The 14,612-nt window shown below is 40.5% G+C and overlaps 1 protein-coding gene across 1 annotated transcript in view; it reads left to right on the forward strand.

Moving 5' to 3' along the window:
* Positions 1–14,612, forward strand: part of RORB (RAR related orphan receptor B) — a 192,053-nt gene that overhangs the window by 147,575 nt on the left and 29,866 nt on the right. The gene's annotated exons all lie outside the window — the stretch shown is intronic.

Genomic DNA, 14,612 nt, shown 5'->3' on the forward strand with positions numbered 1-14,612 from the left:
AGTCACTGATGAATCAATCAAGTGATAATTACTAAATAGGGAGCTTATATCAAACGAGCTCATTAACAGGAGGGTTTAATGATCTTTTTGACAACTATACACATTCTTGTCAAGAAAGAGCTCTGAAGGTGGATCATTAATAGAACTAGCTCTGAAATTAATTACAACACACAACTTCACGGTGTGATCTTGCACAGAACACTCTGGATGCCAGTAAAACCGCTTTCAGGATTTGAGATAAATGGGTTCTTCATACTGATTCTGTAAACTCTTTAGACAATTTGGTTTCATGTGTTAAGTATTGTTTGTTCAGCTGTGATTCTGATAATTGGCAATGTAACCTTACTCTTAACTGTCTTGCATAGTGAGAAAAATGCTGGTCTGATAGTGAGCAATGTTTCCTTCATACCAGTAACTACCGAATGCCCAGCATAAATGGCCATTTTTCACATAGGACACCTCAATCTTCTAACATCAAAAATGGGGAAACCTACTGTTCTTGACCTTTTCCCTAGATCAGTGAGGGAATAAAGCAGAAGGAATGCAGGCATCCCCATAAATCCACTATGTATTAGTAGAGATTCTCCTCCAGGGATATTCAAGCAAGCTGGTTCTTGGCTGGTGAATGGAACTCTTTCTCATCTTGGAACTTTGTGGTCTTTCCTACCTCCAGCATCCTGGGATAGCTTCTCCTCCACTCTAAGAATCTTTAACTTAGAGACTCCGTCCATGAACCACAGACCATACAAAGGCTAAATTGACAGTAGAATGCTGCCCACTTTGCCACAATAAGACTCGTTCTCAAGACTATAAGAATTCTGTAGGAATGGCTTGGCCTTCACAGGGTGACTGTCTTAAGCTGTTCAAAACAGAGAGAACAATTTTATGTATTCTATTTCTGAAAAGAATGCTAGAGTTAATAGTTGCAACTTCAACGTCTGGGGAAACAAGAAAGTTTTTGCCCGGCCATGGAAGTTGTAAACAAATAATATTGCAAGGCAAGCCTATCAGGAAGGACTATTCCATCATGATGTTGTCGTCACAGAGAAGACCCTTCAGTTAGTAACCATAGAAGAGGGGACTTCAGTTTTTGAAATAGACCACAAAGGATGGGTTTGACCCAGACCTAGCACTTTTCCTTCTAGATGTAAACTATGAGAAATGAGAAAAGCCAAGATATTTCTCTGGCTGTGGTTTTGTGTTTACTTCTGCAGCTTAGCATGCAAAAATTAAGCAGGAAAGCTTTTCATGGCACAGACAGAACAATGAGTAGAGCTGTCTTTTCCCTGCATGGACAAACTTATGGGCAAAGCTGACAGCTTGGTGTTAAAACCTTGGAAACAGGACCAGTATCTTTTCTTTCTTTTTAAGGTGGGCAGACTTAGGAGACAACCCCCCTGAAAACTGCAGGGCCGGTCCTGATCCCACAAAAGCATGAAAGAAGGGCACAATTCTTGAACTGGAAATGTGATATTAAAAGTTTGTTTGATCTCATTGCATTAGTGATAAACAAAGCATGAAAGTGATTAGAAGGGGGTGGAGAATACAATAGCTACCCTGTTAGGTCCCAAACCATCCCATGAGAAAGCATGATTGAGGACTGAAAAGGTTCTAACCACATTTTCCAGATTGGGATCATAGTTCTCAGCTCCTTGCAAACCTGAACAATGCTTGCTTTAAAGCTGCATAAAAGTCTCGAATGCCCAGCTCTCTATGGAGATTAATGATAGCGCCTTTTAATGCATGCTCTCCGACAGAAGTTTGCCCTTGCTTTAGCCTATATATCTAGGATTGTCAGATCCTGGCCAAATGAGAAATCATGTGCTTTGACCTTATGGCAAAGGAGAATTTAGTGGGTGCTGCTGTGAAAATGAAACAAAGTGAAAAGCACCCATCAGATCTCTTGTGGCTCATTGATTTCTATAGGCTTCTAGGAACTCTTTTAGCAGATGAACTAGAAAATCTTGTTTGTTTATTTTTCTGCAACATCTTGTTTTCCAAAAACACCAAAAAATGTGTGAACCAGAAAAGTTCCCAGATCTATTTATTGATGCCTAAGGTGTCATAGTTTTTTATGGATTCTGTGTGTTTAAATGTATATTGAAATGCATTCATTTCATATGCATTGGAATTGATATGGTGACTGTTTTCTCCAGGGAATGGCTAGGATGCTAAACATAGTACATTAAAGACCCCTAGTCTGCTCACAGAGCTGAATTCCTAGGAGGAAAGCATGACCATCTAAACCAGTTTGTGTCTGTAGTGTAGAGGCACTCATGGAGTGCTATTCAAATGTCACACTGGTACACTATACATTTAGGTCATTTACTTTGCTTATTCAGTTAGCCAGAAAATTTGCCTCCGTTTCTCAACAATGCTGTTCAGCTTAGACTTTTTCACCACACACAACCATGAGTCATCTTGGGGCTCCTTGTGCGACTGTCCCCTTTTCTCTTTTTTTACCCACAACTAATTTGGAAGATCTGTCTTAAAGAACTGTGCTTAATTACTCTATCCTACTCTTAAAAATGGCTTGCATACACTTCAATCATATTTATATGGAGCAGTGTTGCCATCTAGTGAGTAATCTGTTACCATCATCACTAATACTGTTGAGAGAGATACATCGAGTAGCAGGATAACTTTTTAATATTTCTAGTTACTGAATAATTACACTCCAGTATTGTAAATTATAAATTATATTATACACAGTTGCAGCAAATCTTGAACAATGTCCCTTCCACTTCTGCTGTTTTAAGCCAAATTCAGGTTGCCAAAAGCAACTTGCTTTTTGTCTTTGTTAGCACAATAGGAACTCCTCTCAAGTTAATGTGCACATGATTACCTTCAGCTTTGCACTTTACTTTGCTTGGATTGAAGTTTAATACTATCCCAGAATTTATTATGCAAATGTAGTTAATGCACATTTATTTTGACCTTGGGGGGGGAAATGAGAAATTCATCACCACCTGGAGTCAAAGACTTAAGGTAGAGGCATTTTAATTTATTTCATTTTGGTGAAGTATAGTACATTGTATTATCATAAAGATAATTCTTAGTAAAGAACTTAGGCACCACACACCAGCCAGATTGTAGCCACAAAGGGGGGGGGAGGAGAAAGAGAGAGAGCGAGAGAGCGCAAAAGTGGAACATATCAGCTGGCTCAGTTGTCTGCAGGAGTGTAACAAATCAGTGCAGTGCCAGAGGATCTGAAATACTTGCTTCAGCATATGTATCAAGGAGGGATGAAGTGTAAAGCAGGCATAAATAATCATGGTAACAGGCAAAAGTCTAATTTATTTTACGAGTGGGAGATTTATAAGGAGTTGGTGTCGGAATTGTTTTTAATTTTTTGAAAGGCTACTTTTTATTATTTCTGGGAAGGACTACATTCCCCCAGTCCAGGGAAGTCTCATCCCAGAGGACCTCTGATGAGGTGTGCATTCCCTTTCACAAGGACTATTCTGGGAGAAAAATGGCAGCCTATGATTAGGGGATTCCCAGAGGTAGGCGGTCCCATTTGCTTGGAGCTGCAGCTTAGCGTCAACAAGAAGGGCTGGGGGGGGGAAGCAAGAGGCCTTATGATTATTGCACATTAACAGTCAGTACTGAGCACTCCTACCATCCAGACATCCTTTACCCTCATTTTTGAAAGGATTTCCCCCATCATTCCAAATGCATTGGTAGAAAGCTGGGGCAGAGAATCTGTTCAACCCCTATGGGTACAGTTAGATGAAGGATACAGTGGGAAAGCTGACAGCAGCACTTCCTTCCTTGGAAGCCTGGCTGCAGGCAATTGGCTGATTCCATTCTCCTCCCAGGGGGCAGTGCACGTAGAAAGTACAATTGCAGGACTGCCTGTGCAGTACAGGACAAATTGGGAATGACTGACGACTCACCATGTCAGCAATCCCGGTGTGGACTATGTAGGGACAGCCACCCAATTTATAGCAGACATTTCAATTTATTCTGAAATCCAGTCTTCCAGCAGGCATATTAAGGCCCTACTTGTGCAAGAGGGGGAAAAAACCCAGAAAGAAACAAGCTTTGAAACAATTGTCTGGAAATTTTTAGTAAGGCCCAACTATCATCATTGAAAACAAAATATGTAAGGTGTGCATAACTGTTTCCAAACACAATTGCGATTCCTGCAGTCGTGACCTTCAACATCAGTTTTAGAGAAGTGCTTGTTTGGGTTTGATTCGCTTTGGAAGGAAGTTGCAGGAGGCTTGTGGCATTTTGCAATAACTGTCTGCATTTACAGTATTTGCCTTTTCCCATCCACCTAAGTGGAGCACAGGAAGAAGAAGCCGAACCCAAAGGCTCCAATGGATAGTTCAACATTTACAGCTCCCATGAAAGATATTCAAGAAGACAGCCAGTACTACAAGATACTGTTAGGTTTTCAGAGGTTCTGACACATAGCACCATTATGGTGCTATCATCTTAACCGTAGACATAAGTGCAGGTGTATGACTCTCTACTAAAGTGCACTTTGTCAAACCATTGTCTTTTTTTTTAATCTTGGCCTCCTTGCTCACTCATCTCCCTAGATGGGAAAAAATAGCAAGGGGAAATAAAAAGAATATATGTTTATCCATCACTATACCGCCAAGCTGTGTGAAGAAGGTTACTACAAAAACCATTTACTCCCAGTTTGTGTTGGATTTGGCACAAATGAAGTTGAATTAAAAAACTGGCAACTAGATGGCATAAAGCTCCATGTGGGGGAACCCGGTGGGGTATCATCTCTTTTCTAGTGGACAATCATCTGTTTTTGTAAAAAGTAAAATTAGCCAGTTGGCAGACATGGCTTGTTTTACTCTGATTTTGCTGGTATGACTTTTGTCTGCTTTTCTGCCCTGTGTGGTTGCCTGATCTGATTCAAAGTGGCAGCTGCGGGAATATCAGTTCCCTAAAGATAGTGCTGTTTCAGATAAGCACCATGTCATCTCATAATTTTTTTTTTTAAAAAAAGGAAAAAGAGTCAAAGGGAAGGTGTGACAGTGGAAATTGTTGTTCTTGAGAATGGGTCCTTTCACAACTTTCTGCCTCTGCCCCTGCTGACACCTGCAATGTAATTGTTCATACAGTGGTGCCTCGCTTAGCGATGTTAATTCATTCCAAAAAAATCGCTGCTAAGCGATAACATCGCTAAGCGAAAATAAAAAGCCCAAAGAAACGCATTAAAATGCTATTAATGTGTTCCTATGGGCTTAAGCGAAGATCCTCCATGGTCTAGAGGGGCGGGGTATAAATTTAATAAATAAATAAATAAATAGCGCCGCCATTTTCAGTTCCTCTAAAGCGAGGAATCCGTGCCTGAAAACAGTGGGCGGCCATTTTGTTTACCCGGCGGCCATTTTGAAACCGCCGATCAGCTGGCCAAAAATGGGGGCTTTGCGATGATCGCTTCCCTGCGATCATTGCAAAGTGAAATTCACCCATAGGGACCATCGCAAAGCAATCGCTTTTGCAATCGCAAAAACAGTGTCGCTAAGCAATTTCACCATAAAACGGAGCAATCGCTATGCAAGGCACCACTGTATTTGTCTGCATTGTGATAGCAGTTTCATCTGCAGAACCAGCAGGAACCCAGTTTGAAAAACCTCACATCAAAGAGGGTTTCCCCCGCTGTGTAGCCACCCTTAGTTCCTATCACAGTGTATCACTAAAGAGCATGCAAGGCTATTGTGATTCCCACCCAAACCCTACTCTGGGGAATTCTAGAGGGGATTTTTGAGGTCAAGTTAGTTAACCTCCCCATCTCACAACTTTCTTTGTATCGCTGTCTACATAGATGGGCAGATAGATATTGTTATGGAGGTTGTGTTGTTTAGTCGTTAAGTCGTGTCCAACTCTTCGTGACCCCATGGACCAGAGCACACCAGGCCCTCCTGTCTTCCACTGCCTCCCAGAGTTTGGTCAAATTTATGTTGGTACTTCTTTGTAAATTTGATCTGCAGAATGCAAGGTTCAGGAAAAGGGCAGCTTTGTCCATGACCTTTTGCAGGCTCCTGGAGGAATAATACAGCCCTAAGTCTAAGGGTTATTTTCAAATTTTTGTGGGAATTTATAAATCTTTGTTCACACAACTAATCCTGGCCAAATAAACATGCCTGGAAATGGGAGAGTAGTTGAATGTCCTAGACTTCATCTCTGATTTGTCAAATGTCAGAACAGGGTCAAGAGAAGCTCCCCCAGTCCTACACTGTTGTTTTTTCCCAAATGCTTTAATGCACATAGATGGAGGCAGGTCCTGCCACCTCAGTTCTTCTCCGCAGCTCCATCCATACATTTGCTCTGACTGTGGAAGCAGAAAAATGCCTGTTTTGCTCCACAGCATTGCCCTTTCTGTTCTGGATTCAGAAAGGGTGGCCGCATGACTTCTTCTACAGGGTGCCCCTTCTAATTTCCAAAAGAAGTTCCAAAAGGTGCCATCTCTTTTAAAGGATGCCCTCTGTTAGAAGGACTGTCCAGTCCGCATTTGATTTGAAGCTCCATCCACCGTGAGTACCTGGACAGCAAACTCAGCAAGCACACAGGTCATCTGGTTATAATTTTCTCATTCATTTGAGATGTACTTTAATTGTGCTTAAACAAATTTCTCATCCTGGGACTGTGCATAGGAATTGTGCAAATCAGTGCCCTCTTTCTGGTGAAAGTCAGGAATGCATGTTTTTTTTTTCCCAACAACTCTTGGCGAGCTATGATACACAGCCCCTCATTTTTCCATTAAATTTGTCGGTTCCCTATGCAGAAGCACAAGAGTGAAGGAAACCCCATGGGCTTTGGTGCCAACTGAGTTTTTCTTTTGCAATCCATACCAAGGGAGGAACAGATTAAAAGCAAAACAGAACAAAACAAAAACCCACCTACTGAGAGAGAGTTAAGGTATCCCATCTCATGTACAGCAGTCCCAGGCTCAAGTGCATGTTCCATATTTAACACAGCATGGAGTTTAGCCTGCAGAGGGATGCAGATGGGTAGCGGTCGCCAGAAATGAGATGTGCACTGTTGTAATGCCTGCAGAGCAAAAAGGGGGAATAAGGAAGGAGAACAGAGAGGAGTCCCAGGAGATCTGTAATGGTACATAGAAAGAAGAAAATGGGAGCTTTGGGATGTAAAAAATGGGAAAGTGGGATCAATAGAAATGGGACAAAAAGAACACAGTGAGTTAAAATTGTTAAAAATTGTTTTCTTTTTTGGTAAACATTGTGAAGCAGCTCTCTTGAATGAGTAAAAGAAAAGTTACTAGTAAACAACAGAGAGGGATTTAAAGTAACACATCCCTTCTATAAATTAATCCAGTTCATCATATGTCTCAACATGGCCCATCTAATAAGGTCACTATAAAATTGACAAATGATGGCCCTTGGCAGTGTTCCTAATTGAGGTTTAATCAATTTACACAAGTGCCAAAGCCTTTCAGATATCCTCCCTTTTTTTTTGTTTAGAATGACAGCAAGTGTTTCAAGTGGGAGTGGAAGCAGCCATCTGCCTCCAACATGCTGGATTTCCCCCCTCCATGTTTTGTTTATGCTGGATAATTTTGAGGGCAAAGGATCTGAGGAGGAGAAGATGCAATTTTCTTACAAAAATGTTTCTGGGAAGCAGCCAGAGTAATTAGCCATGCTCCAGTGTGGTACATTGTCACTACCGTAATAAAAACACATATAAATAGATTAAAATGTCAAGTGGGTTAGCTCAACAAATTCAACAGTATGTTTAGTTGGCAATGATTCAGAGGGGAATATATGCTTTTATCACACACATTTTGTTTAAACATTTTTTTATTGTCCATGTAGAGCTCATGAGCTGTTCTTTTATATCTAACGAATCCCTTGCAATTGTTGTACAAGGTTTTAAGACTGAGGAATCATGATGGAAAGAGTATACTTCCATCAGCAGCACATACCTTTTAGATAACCCTTGTACTCAAGAATGTCTAACATAAGACAGGCTATAGGTTTTTTTTTATTTTTGACCCTTTATCGTTTAGTATAGGACCTTCAATTCAGAATTTGTTACCTGATGGCATCTAAAACATGACTTCTGATGTTTGACACCAGCTAGTATCTAATGTCAGACAAGCAGCAGTATAAATTATTTCACTTTAAGTAGTTTCTCAAATATCTACACTTATGAAACTTCACTCCTAGGGTTCAGCAATTCATTATTCCCATCAGCCCCAGCCAGCTTGGCCAGTAGTCGGGGATTAGGGCAGTTGTAGTCTAAAATCAGCCGGGTGACCACAGGGTCTCCATCCTTGTGCTATTACATCGAACCAAATGGAACATAGAGCAAGATATGCAACAAAAGGAGTGGGACTATGTAATAGCTAAATCTGTTTTAATGCAGTGATCAGTATTCTGTTGGTGGCAAACATACTGTGAAACAGTCTGTTCTATATGTGGTTCCTCCTTCCTCACTGGCTCATGTAACTGCAAGACAGAGATTGCCAGGACAAACATGGTATGGGAGTCTCAAGGGTGTGGTCCCAAGTACACAATGCTTTACTTCCTCCCAAAGAATGGATATATTTTGCTCACTAACTATCCTCACCACCACTGAAATAGATGACCAGCTACAGCTAGTGAGGACTCCCATGGAACCGATGCAATACATCGCTACACAAAGAAGCCCCACAACTTTCCCTTGCTGGATCCCTCCTATATATAAGAGCCTTCATTTCTCCTTCTGCTCCACCAGTATCACAATGTCAGGCATTTTGCTAATGTTTGAAAGTCATTATATAGCTAGTTTAACTATTTACTGCTATCTTCTTAATATGTTAACTTATATGTTATTAAACTTAATATTTATAATCATATTATTTATTTATGCAAGTCAGCTGATAGCTCAGGAAGTTGAGGTACCTGGCTGTAGAGGTTAGGGAGGTGAGGAGTTCAATTCCCCATCACGCCTCTTGGGAGAACAGCCAGCCTGGGTAACCTTGGGAAAGCTGTCTAGTGTTGGAGTGCCATTGATAAACCAAATATTACATTAATTCTCTGACGCATCTTGATCACATTTATTTTTACTGATAAATATTCATTGAATCGTATAGAATAATTGAGTTGGAAGAGGCCTATAAGGCCATCAAGTCCAACCCCCTGCTCAATGCAGGAATCCAGATCAAAGCAAATCTGACAGATGGCTGTCCAATTTTCTTTTGACCACCTCTAGTGCTGGAGTGCTCACCACCTTCCAAGGTAATTGGTTCCATTGTCAAACTGCTTTTAAGAGTAAAGTTTTTCCTGTTATTCAGCCTAAATTTGGCTTTCTGTAGCTTAAGTCCATTATTATATGTGCTGCACTCTGAGATGACTTATAGTTCCTGCCCCAATTCTGTATGACAGCCTTTCAAATACAGTAGGACTCCTGTATCCACTCTGTTGATCCACTTATGCACTGTCTGAAAATATTAAAAATACTAAATTTTCAAGATGTAATTATCAGACTGGCCATTAGAGGGAACCAAATCCTACATTATATGAAAGCCTCCACCGTTTCACCTAGTCCTGGCAGCTTCCTTCCAGAGCAGTGTTGCAAAATTCACAGCTGGATTTGCTGGTGAGGCAGCAGGAGGGGCACTAACGTAAGCCAAACTGCCTCCTGAGAGAGGTTTTCCACATTATTAATTGTCTTTGAAGAAAACCTGGAAAGCCATTGAGATTGTGTGTGTGTGTGTGTGTGTGTGTGTGTGTGTGTGTGAGTGAGTGAGTGAGTGAGTGAGTGAGTGAGAGAGAGAGAGAGATGGTCTTGTCTTCAGCATAGGAACGAGATAAGATGTCAACTTGGTTTTTCCTCAGTAAGGCCCCATCAAGATAAACATTACAGGTACAGGGGAGTCCTGGATCCAACAGACTGCTAGCTATAATCTACACGTTTCAGTATGGTGGGGCTTGGAACTGATCCCCCATGGATACAGGGGCCTACTCTATTACATTAATTGATAAGCCAGTCCCGTAACATTTAATGAAAGTTACTGCCACAAAAGTGTACACAAGATTGCAGCCTTACGGTGCAATCTTAAACATATGCCACTTCCACTGAGCTCATGTGGTCACTATTCAGTACTTAAAGCTTAATTCAGATTTGTTAGCGGCAGACAGATAGAGGTAGATGTGGCTAAAGAGGGCAATTTTCTCTCATTCCTTTACCTGCTCTCCTTCTCCTCCTCCTTGTATCTTTTTCAGCCATCAGGCTCCAAATGCATCACCCTGAGAGGATTGGAATGAGAGGCTGTGGCCCAAATGGCCACGGGGACTACTTTTGCCAGTATGACAAAAGTGGTCTCTGTGGCTATCATGCCTGCAACCTCTTGTTCTCAGGAAACACTTTCAGAACAAGGCATTTGAATGCCTGATGGTATAGGACTGGATCTTTCAAAGCAGTGGGCCAGCTGCTCTGGACGCTCACACCAGGCCTCACTCTGTCCAGCTGCAGTGCTAGCTCGGTTGTGTTGGTAACTAGCAAACAGGTACCAAATTAATGACGACGACAAGACTCACTCCATAATTCCATGTTTTATGCCAAAAAAAAAAAAAAAAACACCATAAAAGTGGAGCGGGGTTAAAAGGTTGATCCTACCTTGGGCAAAGGGTGCAAGCTACTTTTTAAACTGAAAGTAACAAAAGGCACGAATGACCATGAAAAGCGGTGCTAACCAAGAACAAACTCTTTGACATCAGTGCGATATACCTTGGTAGACATGTGCAGAACTGCTCTGACTAATCAAAATTGAGGATGATTTCAGTGAATGAAAAAAAATGCATCTGAAAAGATTCAAAACTTATTTTCCACTGTAGGAAAAAAAACCCACTTATTTCAGAAGCCAAAGGAAGCCACCTATATATGTAGGAACCTACCCTTTCTAAAGGTACAAAAAAAGAGGTCACTTTGCTCATAGCATGTTTAGCAAAATGGCACTGAGTTTCGACTTTCGCAGTTAGGGTCTGACATTGTCTCATGCGCTAAAAATTGACTTGATGAGTGGCCCGGCAGTATTGAAAAGTTGGTGCCCGTAATATTAGTTTTAGTCAAAAAACCAAAAAACAAAACAAAAAAATCAAGAGCTGAAACAAATACTTGCAAATACTACTGAGTGAAGTGATGCAGCCCCTGCAGCATTAATTCAAAATGGATTCCTAAGAGAGCTCAAGTTAGGGTATAAGCTGAAATGAGCTCTTAGCAACTCAACTGTATCCTAAGGGTAAGTAGCAAATTAAAATTCATTACTAATTTTAATTGAGGATGATTATCAGTATTTTAGGAGACATATTTCAAAGTTGGTTGATTCCCTGTGCATGAGAAGTGGGTGTTAAAAAGGCAAAGCTGTCTCATGAGAAAAGAAGACCAATCAAAAAAATGGAAGGTGCTTCATTTAGCACACTGTTCTCTGAGCAATTTATTTTTGACCAGATAGATAAATCCTAGATTAAAAGCATGAGCATTATATGCTGAATGATATTATGGGGCCAAATACTTCCCTGAGCTATATGCCATACTCTCAAAGTTAAATGGTCTTTCTCTTGTCATGTTAGGTCTATAACAAAACCAGAGACTTCCAAAATAATAAACAAATTCTTGTTTTCTGTTGAATTGGGAAATTTTGAAAGGAAATGGATAGGAAGATGGGAGGAAAGAAATGCTCAGGCATCGTGCCTACATTTGTGTAAAGCTAATAGGGTGATGGGGTGACAAGGCATATGAGTCCCCACCTCACATCTGAATGCCACCTGCTAGTTTCTGAAACCTTTGGTTTTATAACTGATGCTCTGAAATGGAATATCCAGGAGCACAATACGTAAGTTGAGTGCGCTTGCAGCACTTCTGTAACGGGAACCTCTTTGCCAAATACATTCAGCTGAACACACTTAAAGGTCTGCTACAGACTTCTGTGTTAGACACGTGAATGTCTGAGAGTTCCAGCTGGAGTGGAGATGTGGGAAGCTGGATTTGCATGTATGCCACCATCTCTATCACCCTTTCACTACTACATGGATTCAAAATAAGACCTTATTGGGGCTACGTATTGCAGGGTTTCTACCATTCTGAAAACAGTGTTCTTTTATTTTATTTTCTGTTTTAAAACATTTAGATTGTAAGTAGAGTTGGGAATGAGGCTAAAAACAAATCAAGAAACTCATGAAAAATTGCTAATTTGTTGCTATACATTCAGGCCTTCCCTCCAGTTAATATCTGACTTTTCTGTTTATTTTCTCCTTATGTATTTTCTATTCTATTGTTGTATTCTGTTTATTATGATTTATGTAATTTTTTGTTTTTTGTATTATTTCACTGTTTTTAATATATTGGAAGCCGCCTAGAGTGGTCTTTTAGACCAGATGGGTGGGGTATAAATCAAATAAATAAATAAATAAATAAATAAAATAAAATAAATTGCTTTGGATCAATTCGGATTCGTCCAAATGGGAGAACCTGAACTTTCCCAAAGCAACGAATTTTGCAAAAAAAAAAAAAAAAAAAAAAGCAAAGCGTGCTGCTTATATAACCCCCCGTAGTGCTTCAATCACTCTCTGGGCAGTGAATTTTCTAGTTCGTTGCCCCACCACTGCCCCTTCGCACTGCCCCCGTTGAATGCTTGCCATGTCCTTGTCCTTCTTCACCACTGCCTGCCGCCACTGCCTAGTTCTCCCTGTGTGTCAATGGCCTATCAATCAGCTGATCAGCAGGCCTTAGGCACATGGGCGAGTTAGACTGCCCTAAGGGAAACCACTGCTATCAGCCTGTGTTCCTATGGCCCGCTGATCAGTGGGCCATAGGCACACAGGCAGCCAGGAGAGAAACTGGGCTGCTGTTTGCAAAGACAGAGTCGGTGGCTTCCCTTATGGCAGGGAAACTCGTGGTTCGTGGTGCATCAACCTTGATAAACCACAAACCAAGATGAAACGCATTTTGGCAGTTCGTCCTCATCTCTCATCATAAGTCACGCAAAATGAAGATGGAGGTTCCTGAAGAGTTAATAATGCTGCCTTCCATAGGGAGATGAGGAGAAGTCCCATTTGTTTTTAATTCAGTGCAAGAGAGAGGGGGGGCTATGGCCAAACAGGCCTATGGAACTACAATTCACAAAAACTGGTATTCAGTCCATGCTATGTTCTCTCTCTTCCACTATGAGTTTGAGGTGCTTTGCTTCCAAATTTCAATGCCTTTTACCTTATTCTGTGCTTTCTCAAGAGATTTTGCTGCAATATAATGGGAAATGTATTTGATTTACTTCAACACTGCTAACCACAAAACTCCAATTTATTCTTCCCGCACATCAGGGACTTCTAAGTTTGAAGCAGTAGAGACCTTGGTTGAAATTGATGTTTTAGAATTTGAAGAACAGCATTTAAAAATAATTGTAATTTTTTTTCAAAAGGGGTAATTGTTGAATTTTTAACTGAAAGAAAAAACATTAACAAAAATATTTGCAAGTGCTGATCTTTCCTAAAGCAAGTAAAAAAGCAGCTTGAGGGCAAGGCTTTATGAGCTGAAAAATAACTGAAGAGGAAAAATAACTGCAATTCCCCTCCATCTGTCCTCTCCCTGCTAGGTCTCAAATCTTGCCCAATTGTGCCTCTTTTTTATCCATAACATGGAAGTAACATGTTTGAGCTTCTCCCTGCATATTCCTAACTATTTCCTGACTCTGAATTATGCTCCATTGTCAGGACACAGTTTAGTAAGAGTTTTTGACAATTGTGAGGAAAAGCAAAACATTCATTTCACAGGCTTGTACAAAGCAGCCTATCTTTGGTCATATCTTCACTCTTTTCAACAGTTAAGAAAAGACAGTTGAGAAATATGAGCAGCTGGTCTTTCACAAAGCCAATGAGGGACAGCAGCAAGCTTTAAGAAGTGGGAATCAAATATAGGCAGTAGAATGAAGCATAAAACCAGTAAATAATATATTTAAACTTCCCTGTGAAAGTCAACAAGTACATACAGTAGCTCAAGATTTAACTGGCAATGTTCCACACATGTCCAGGATGCAAGTATTGTGTTTAAACTTCCAGAGGAATTTGCATCTTAGCTGTAAGTAACCTTTAAAGATAACTCTTATCCTGGACAGTCTGCTGTAGCCTAAAAATAAAGAACTAAGGTGTCAGAAAGAAAAGCCATTGAATCAGAAATAGAAAAAGTCAGACACTATTTGAAATCTATATGTTTATATGTACTTTGAGTTTGGAGAGATTCGTGCTATAGATCACACACCACTATTTTCCCTACCATTTTGTTGTTTTTCATGTATTAGACTAGTCTTATGCATTACTTCCTTCTTGGAAATTTAATAAACCACAGATTGAATTTAAACAACCTGTTGCAATGTTTGCTGCATTGTTATGCTATGCAGTCCAATGGACGAGGAGCGGGGACGCCTTTCCCATTGTTTAACAGTCATTTCCAAGACATGGATTTTAATGCTGTAAAGATGTGCCGTATTTTTTCGTTTATAAGATGACCCAATATATATGATAACCCCCCCTCCTTTTCTAACCCCAAATTAGAAAATTTGATCCCTGCTTTTCCCTTTCTTTTGCTAAGCCACGGAGCTTAGCAAAAGGAAGGGAAATGCAGGGATCAAAGGGCTCGCTTTG

The sequence above is a fragment of the Pogona vitticeps genome, chromosome 2, assembly GCF_051106095.1.
Source record: "Pogona vitticeps strain Pit_001003342236 chromosome 2, PviZW2.1, whole genome shotgun sequence".
NCBI classification, from domain to species: domain Eukaryota; kingdom Metazoa; phylum Chordata; class Lepidosauria; order Squamata; family Agamidae; genus Pogona; species Pogona vitticeps.